At 43.8% G+C, this 6,677-nt stretch overlaps 1 protein-coding gene across 1 annotated transcript in view; it reads right to left on the bottom strand.

Annotated features, from left to right (window-relative positions):
• LOC128656538 (cytochrome b5 reductase 4) overlaps positions 1-6,677 on the bottom strand; it is a 1,054,602-nt gene that overhangs the window by 574,307 nt on the left and 473,618 nt on the right. The gene's annotated exons all lie outside the window — the stretch shown is intronic.

Here is a 6,677-nt window from a genome sequence, read left to right as displayed (position 1 = left end):
AACTTTGTATTTATTTTAACTAGGTACAATAGCTATTAAATAGTTCATAACTATTTAATAGCTACCTAGTTAAAATAATTACAAAATGACCTGTAAAATAAATCCTAACCTAAGTTACAATTAAACCTAACACTACACTATCATTAAATTAATTAAATAAATTAGCTACCAATACCTACAATTAAATAAACTAAATTACAAAAAAACAAACAAACAAACACTAAATTACAGAAAATAAAAACAGAATTTATGTTTACCTGATAAATTTCTTTCTCCAACGGTGTGTCCGGTCCACGGCGTCATCCTTACTTGTGGGATATTCTCTTCCCCAACAGGAAATGGCAAAGAGCCCAGCAAAGCTGGTCACATGATCCCTCCTAGGCTCCGCCTACCCCAGTCATTCGACCGACGTTAAGGAGGAATATTAGCATAGGAGAAACCATATGGTACCGTGGTGACTGTAGTTAAAGAAAATAAATTATCAGACCTGATTAAAAAAACCAGGGCGGGCCGTGGACCGGACACACCGTTGGAGAAAGAAATTTATCAGGTAAACATAAATTCTGTTTTCTCCAACATAGGTGTGTCCGGTCCACGGCGTCATCCTTACTTGTGGGAACCAATACCAAAGCTTTAGGACACGGATGAAGGGAGGGAGCAAATCAGGTCACCTAAATGGAAGGCACCACGGCTTGCAAAACCTTTCTCCCAAAAATAGCCTCAGAAGAAGCAAAAGTATCAAACTTGTAAAATTTGGTAAAAGTGTGCAGTGAAGACCAAGTCGCTGCCCTACATATCTGATCAACAGAAGCCTCGTTCTTGAAGGCCCATGTGGAAGCCACAGCCCTAGTGGAATGAGCTGTGATTCTTTCGGGAGGCTGCCGTCCGGCAGTCTCGTAAGCCAATCTGATGATGCTTTTAATCCAAAAAGAGAGAGAGGTAGAAGTTGCTTTTTGACCTCTCCTTTTACCTGAATAAACAACAAACAAGGAAGATGTTTGTCTAAAATCCTTTGTAGCATCTAAATAGAATTTTAGAGCGCGAACAACATCCAAATTGTGCAACAAACGTTCCTTCTTTGAAACTGGTTTCGGACACAGAGAAGGCACGATAATCTCCTGGTTAATGTTTTTGTTAGAAACAACTTTTGGAAGAAAACCAGGTTTAGTACGTAAAACCACCTTATCTGCATGGAACACCAAATAAGGAGGGGAACACTGCAGAGCAGATAATTCTGAAACTCTTCTAGCAGAAGAAATTGCAACTAAAAACAAAACTTTCCAAGATAATAACTTAATATCAATGGAATGTAAGGGTTCAAACGGAACCCCCTGAAGAACTGAAAGAACTAAATTGAGACTCCAAGGAGGAGTCAAAGGTTTGTAAACAGGCTTAATTCTAACCAAAGCCTGAACAAAGGCTTGAACATCTGGCACAGCTGCCAGCTTTTTGTGAAGTAACACCGACAAGGCAGAAATCTGTCCCTTCAGGGAACTTGCCGATAATCCTTTTTCCAATCCTTCTTGAAGGAAGGATAGAATCCTAGGAATCTTAACCTTGTCCCAAGGGAATCCTTTAGATTCACACCAACAGATATATTTTTTCCAAATTTTGTGGTAAATCTTTCTAGTTACAGGCTTTCTGGCCTGAACAAGAGTATTGATAACAGAATCTGAGAAACCTCGCTTCGATAAAATCAAGCGTTCAATCTCCAGGCAGTCAGCTGGAGTGAAACCAGATTCGGATGTTCGAACGGACCCTGAACAAGAAGGTCTCGTCTCAAAGGTAGCTTCCAAGGTGGAGCCGATGACATATTCACCAGATCTGCATACCAAGTCCTGCGTGGCCACGCAGGAGCTATCAAGATCACCGACGCCCTCTCCTGATTGATCCTGGCTACCAGCCTGGGAATGAGAGGAAACGGCGGGAACACATAAGCTAGTTTGAAGGTCCAAGGTGCTACTAGTGCATCCACTAGAGCCGCCTTGGGATCCCTGGATCTGGACCCGTAACAGGGAACTTTGAAGTTCTGACGAGAGGCCATTAGATCCATGTCTGGAATGCCCCACAGCTGAGTGACTAGGGCAAAGATTTCCGGATGGAGTTCCCACTCCCCCGGATGCAATGTCTGACGACTCAGAAAATCCGCTTCCCAATTTTCCACTCCCGGGATGTGGATAGCAGACAGGTGGCAGGAGTGAGACTCCGCCCATAGAATAATCTTGGTCACTTCCTCCATCGCTAGGGAACTCCTTGTTCCCCCCTGATGGTTGATGTACGCAACAGTCGTCATGTTGTCTGATTGAAACCGTATGAACTTGGTCCTCGCTAGCTGAGGCCAAGCCTTGAGAGCATTGAATATCGCTCTCAGTTCCAGAATATTTATCGGTAGAAGAGATTCTTCCCGAGACCAAAGACCCTGAGCTTTCAGGGATCCCCAGACCGCGCCCCAGCCCGTCAGACTGGCGTCGGTCGTGACAATGACCCACTCTGGTCTGCGGAATGTCATCCCTTGTGACAGGTTGTCCAGGGACAGCCACCAACGGAGTGAGTCTCTGGTCCTCTGATTTACTTGTATCTTTGGAGACAAGTCTGTATAGTCCCCATTCCACTGACTGAGCATGCACAGTTGTAATGGTCTTAGATGAATGCGCGCAAAAGGAACTATGTCCATTGCCGCTACCATCAACCCGATCACTTCCATGCACTGAGCTACGGAAGGAAGAGGAACGGAATGAAGTATCCGACAAGAGTCCAGAAGCTTTGTTATTCTGGTCTCTGTTAGAAAAATCCTCATTTCTGAGGAGTCTATAATTGTTCCCAAGAAGGGAACCCTTGTTGACGGTGATAGAGAACTCTTTTCCACGTTCACTTTCCAGCCGTGAGATCTGAGAAAGGCCAGGACGATGTCCGTGTGAGCCTTTGCTCGAGGGAGGGACGACGCTTGAATCAGAATGTCGTCCAGGTAGGGTACTACTGCAATGCCCCTTGGTCTTAGCACCGCTAGAAGGGACCCTAGTACCTTTGTGAAAATCCTTGGAGCAGTGGCTAATCCGAAGGGAAGCGCCACAAACTGGTAATGTTTGTCCAGGAATGCAAACCTTAGGAACCGATGATGTTCCTTGTGGATAGGAATATGTAGATACGCATCCTTTAAATCCACCGTGGTCATGAATTGACCTTCCTGGATGGAAGGAAGGATAGTTCGAATGGTTTCCATCTTGAACGATGGGACCTTGAGAAATTTGTTTAAGATCTTGAGATCTAGGATTGGTCTGAACGTTCCCTCTTTTTTGGGAACTATGAACAGATTGGAGTAGAACCCCATCCCTTGTTCTCTTAATGGAACAGGATGAATCACTCCCATTTTTAACAGGTCTTCTACACAATGTAAGAACGCCTGTCTTTTTATGTGGTCTGAAGACAACTGAGACCTGTGGAACCTCCCCCTTGGGGGAAGTCCCTTGAATTCCAGAAGATAGCCCTGGGAGACTATTTCTAGCGCCCAAGGATCCAGAACATCTCTTGCCCAAGCCTGAGCGAAGAGAGAAAGTCTGCCCCCCACCAGATCCGGTCCCGGATCGGGGGCCAATATTTCATGCTGTCTTGGTAGCAGTGGCAGGTTTCTTGGCCTGCTTTCCCTTATTCCAGCCTTGCATTGGTCTCCAAGCTGGCTTGGCCTGAGAAGTATTACCCTCTTGCTTAGAGGACGTAGCACTTTGGGCTGGTCCGTTTTTACGAAAGGGACGAAAATTAGGTCTATTTTTTGCCTTGAAAGGCCGATCCTGAGGAAGGGCGTGGCCCTTACCCCCAGTGATATCAGAGATAATCTCTTTCAAGTCAGGACCAAACAGCGTTTTCCCCTTGAAAGGAATGTTTAGTAGCTTGTTCTTGGAAGACGCATCAGCCGACCAAGATTTCAGCCAAAGCGCTCTGCGCGCCACAATAGCAAACCCAGAATTCTTAGCCGCTAACTTAGCCAATTGCAAAGAGGCGTCTAGAGTGAAAGAATTAGCCAATTTGAGAGCATTGATTCTGTCCATAATCTCCTCATAAGGAGGAGAGTCACTATCGAGCACCTTGATCAGTTCATCAAACCAGAAATATGCGGCTGTAGTGACAGGGACAATGCATGAAATGGGTTGTAGAAGGTAACCCTGCTGAACAAACATCTTTTTAAGCAAACCTTCTAATTTTTTATCCATAGGATCTTTGAAAGCACAACTATCCTCTATGGGAATAGTGGTGCGTTTGTTTAAAGTAGAAACCGCTCCCTCGACCTTGGGGACTGACTGCCATAAGTCCTTTCTGGGATCGACCATAGGAAACAATTTTTTAAATATGGGGGGAGGGACGAAAGGAATACCGGGCCTTTCCCATTCTTTATTAACAATGTCCGCCACCCGCTTGGGTATAGGAAAAGCTTCTGGGAGCCCCGGCACCTCTAGGAACTTGTCCATTTTACATAGTTTCTCTGGGATGACCAAATTTTCACAATCATCCAGAGTGGATAATACCTCCTTAAGCAAAATGCGGAGATGTTCCAACTTAAATTTAAATGTAATCACATCAGATTCAGCCTGCTGAGAAATGTTCCCTAAATCAGTAATTTCTCCCTCAGACAAAACCTCCCTGGCCCCCTCAGATTGGGTTAGGAGCCCTTCAGAGATATTAATATCAGCGTCGTCATGCTCTTCAGTAACTAAAACAGAGCAGCCACGCTTACGCTGACAAGGTTTCATTTTGGCTAAAATGTTTTTGACAGAATTATCCATTACAGCCGTTAATTGTTGCATAGTAAGGAGTATTGGCGCGCTAGATGTACTAGGGGCCTCCTGAGTGGGCAAGACTCGTGTAGACGAAGGAGGGAATGATGCAGTACCATGCTTACTCCCCTCACTTGAGGAATCATCTTGGGCATCATTGTCATTATCACATAAATCACATTTATTTAAATGAATAGGAATTCTGGCTTCCCCACATTCAGAACACAGTCTATCTGGTAGTTCAGACATGTTAAACAGGCATAAACTTGATAAGAAAGTACAAAAAACGTTTTAAAATAAAACCGTTACTGTCACTTTAAATTTTAAACTGAACACACTTTATTACTGCAATTGCGAAAAAACATGAAGGAATTGTTCAAAATTCACCAAATTTTCACCACAGTGTCTTAAAGCCTTAAAAATATTGCACACCAATTTTGGAAGCTTTAACCCTTAAAATAACGGAACCGGAGCCGTTTTAAGCTTTAACCCCTTTACAGTCCCTGGTATCTGCTTTGCTGAGACCCAACCAAACCCAAAGGGGAATACGATACCAAATGACGCCTTCAGAAGTCTTTTATAAGTATCAGAGCTCCTCTCACATGCGACTGCATGCCATGCCTCTCAAAAACAAGTGCGCAACACCGGCGCGAAAATGAGACTCTGCCTATGCTTTGGGAAAGCCCCTAAAGAATAAGGTGTCTAAAACAGTGCCTGCCGATATTATTATATCAAAATACCCAGAATAAATGATTCCTCAAGGCTAAATATGTGTTAATAATCAATCGATTTAGCCCAGAAAAAGTCTACAGTCTAAATAAGCCCTTGTGAAGCCCTTATTTACAATCGTAATAAACATGGCTTACCGGATCCCATAGGGAAAATGACAGCTTCCAGCATTACATCGTCTTGTTAGAATGTGTCATACCTCAAGCAGCAAGGGACTGCACACTGTTCCCCCAACTGAAGTTAATTGCTCTCAACAGTCCTGTGTGGAACAGCCATGGATTTTAGTTACGGTTGCTAAAATCATTTTCCTCATACAAACAGAATTCTTCATCTCTTTTCTGTTTCTGAGTAAATAGTACGTACCAGCACTATTTGAAAATAACAAACTCTTGATTGAATAATGAAAAACTACAGTTAAACACTAAAAAACTCTAAGCCATCTCCGTGGAGATGTTGCCTGTACAACGGCAAAGAGAATGACTGGGGTAGGCGGAGCCTAGGAGGGATCATGTGACCAGCTTTGCTGGGCTCTTTGCCATTTCCTGTTGGGGAAGAGAATATCCCACAAGTAAGGATGACGCCGTGGACCGGACACACCTATGTTGGAGAAAAAATATTACAAGAATTTTAAACTAATTACACCTAATCTAAGCCCCCTAATAAATGTTTTTTTTTATAAAAGTCCCTACCCTATTCTACATTACCAAGTAATCAGCTCTTTTACCAGCCCTTAAAAGGGCTTTTCGCGGGGCATGCCCCAAAGTAATCAGCTCTTTTGCCTGTAAAAAAAAATACATTAAAACTGTTCCGATCAGCCAATAGAATGCGAGCTCAATCTGATTGGCTGATTGGATCAGCCAATCGGATTGAACTTGAATCTGATTGGCTGATTGAATCAGCCAATCAGATTTTTCCTACCTTAATTCCGATTGGCTGATAGAATCCTATCAGCCAATCGGAATTCGAGGAACGCCATCTTGGATGACGTCACTTAAAAGAATATTCATACGGCGAGTAGGCGTTGGTTGAAGAGGATGGATCCGCGTTGGCTGAGAAGAAGATGGCTCCGCTCCGCTCTGGATGGATGAAGATAGAAGATGTCGCTTGGATGAAGATGTCTGCTGGTCCGGATGTCCTCTTCTGCCTGGATAGGATGAAGACTTCTGCCGGTCTAGATGTCCT

The sequence above is a fragment of the Bombina bombina genome, chromosome 4 (genome assembly GCF_027579735.1).
Source record: "Bombina bombina isolate aBomBom1 chromosome 4, aBomBom1.pri, whole genome shotgun sequence".
Lineage (NCBI taxonomy): Eukaryota > Metazoa > Chordata > Amphibia > Anura > Bombinatoridae > Bombina > Bombina bombina.
This window is presented reverse-complemented; position numbering and strand designations above follow the sequence as displayed.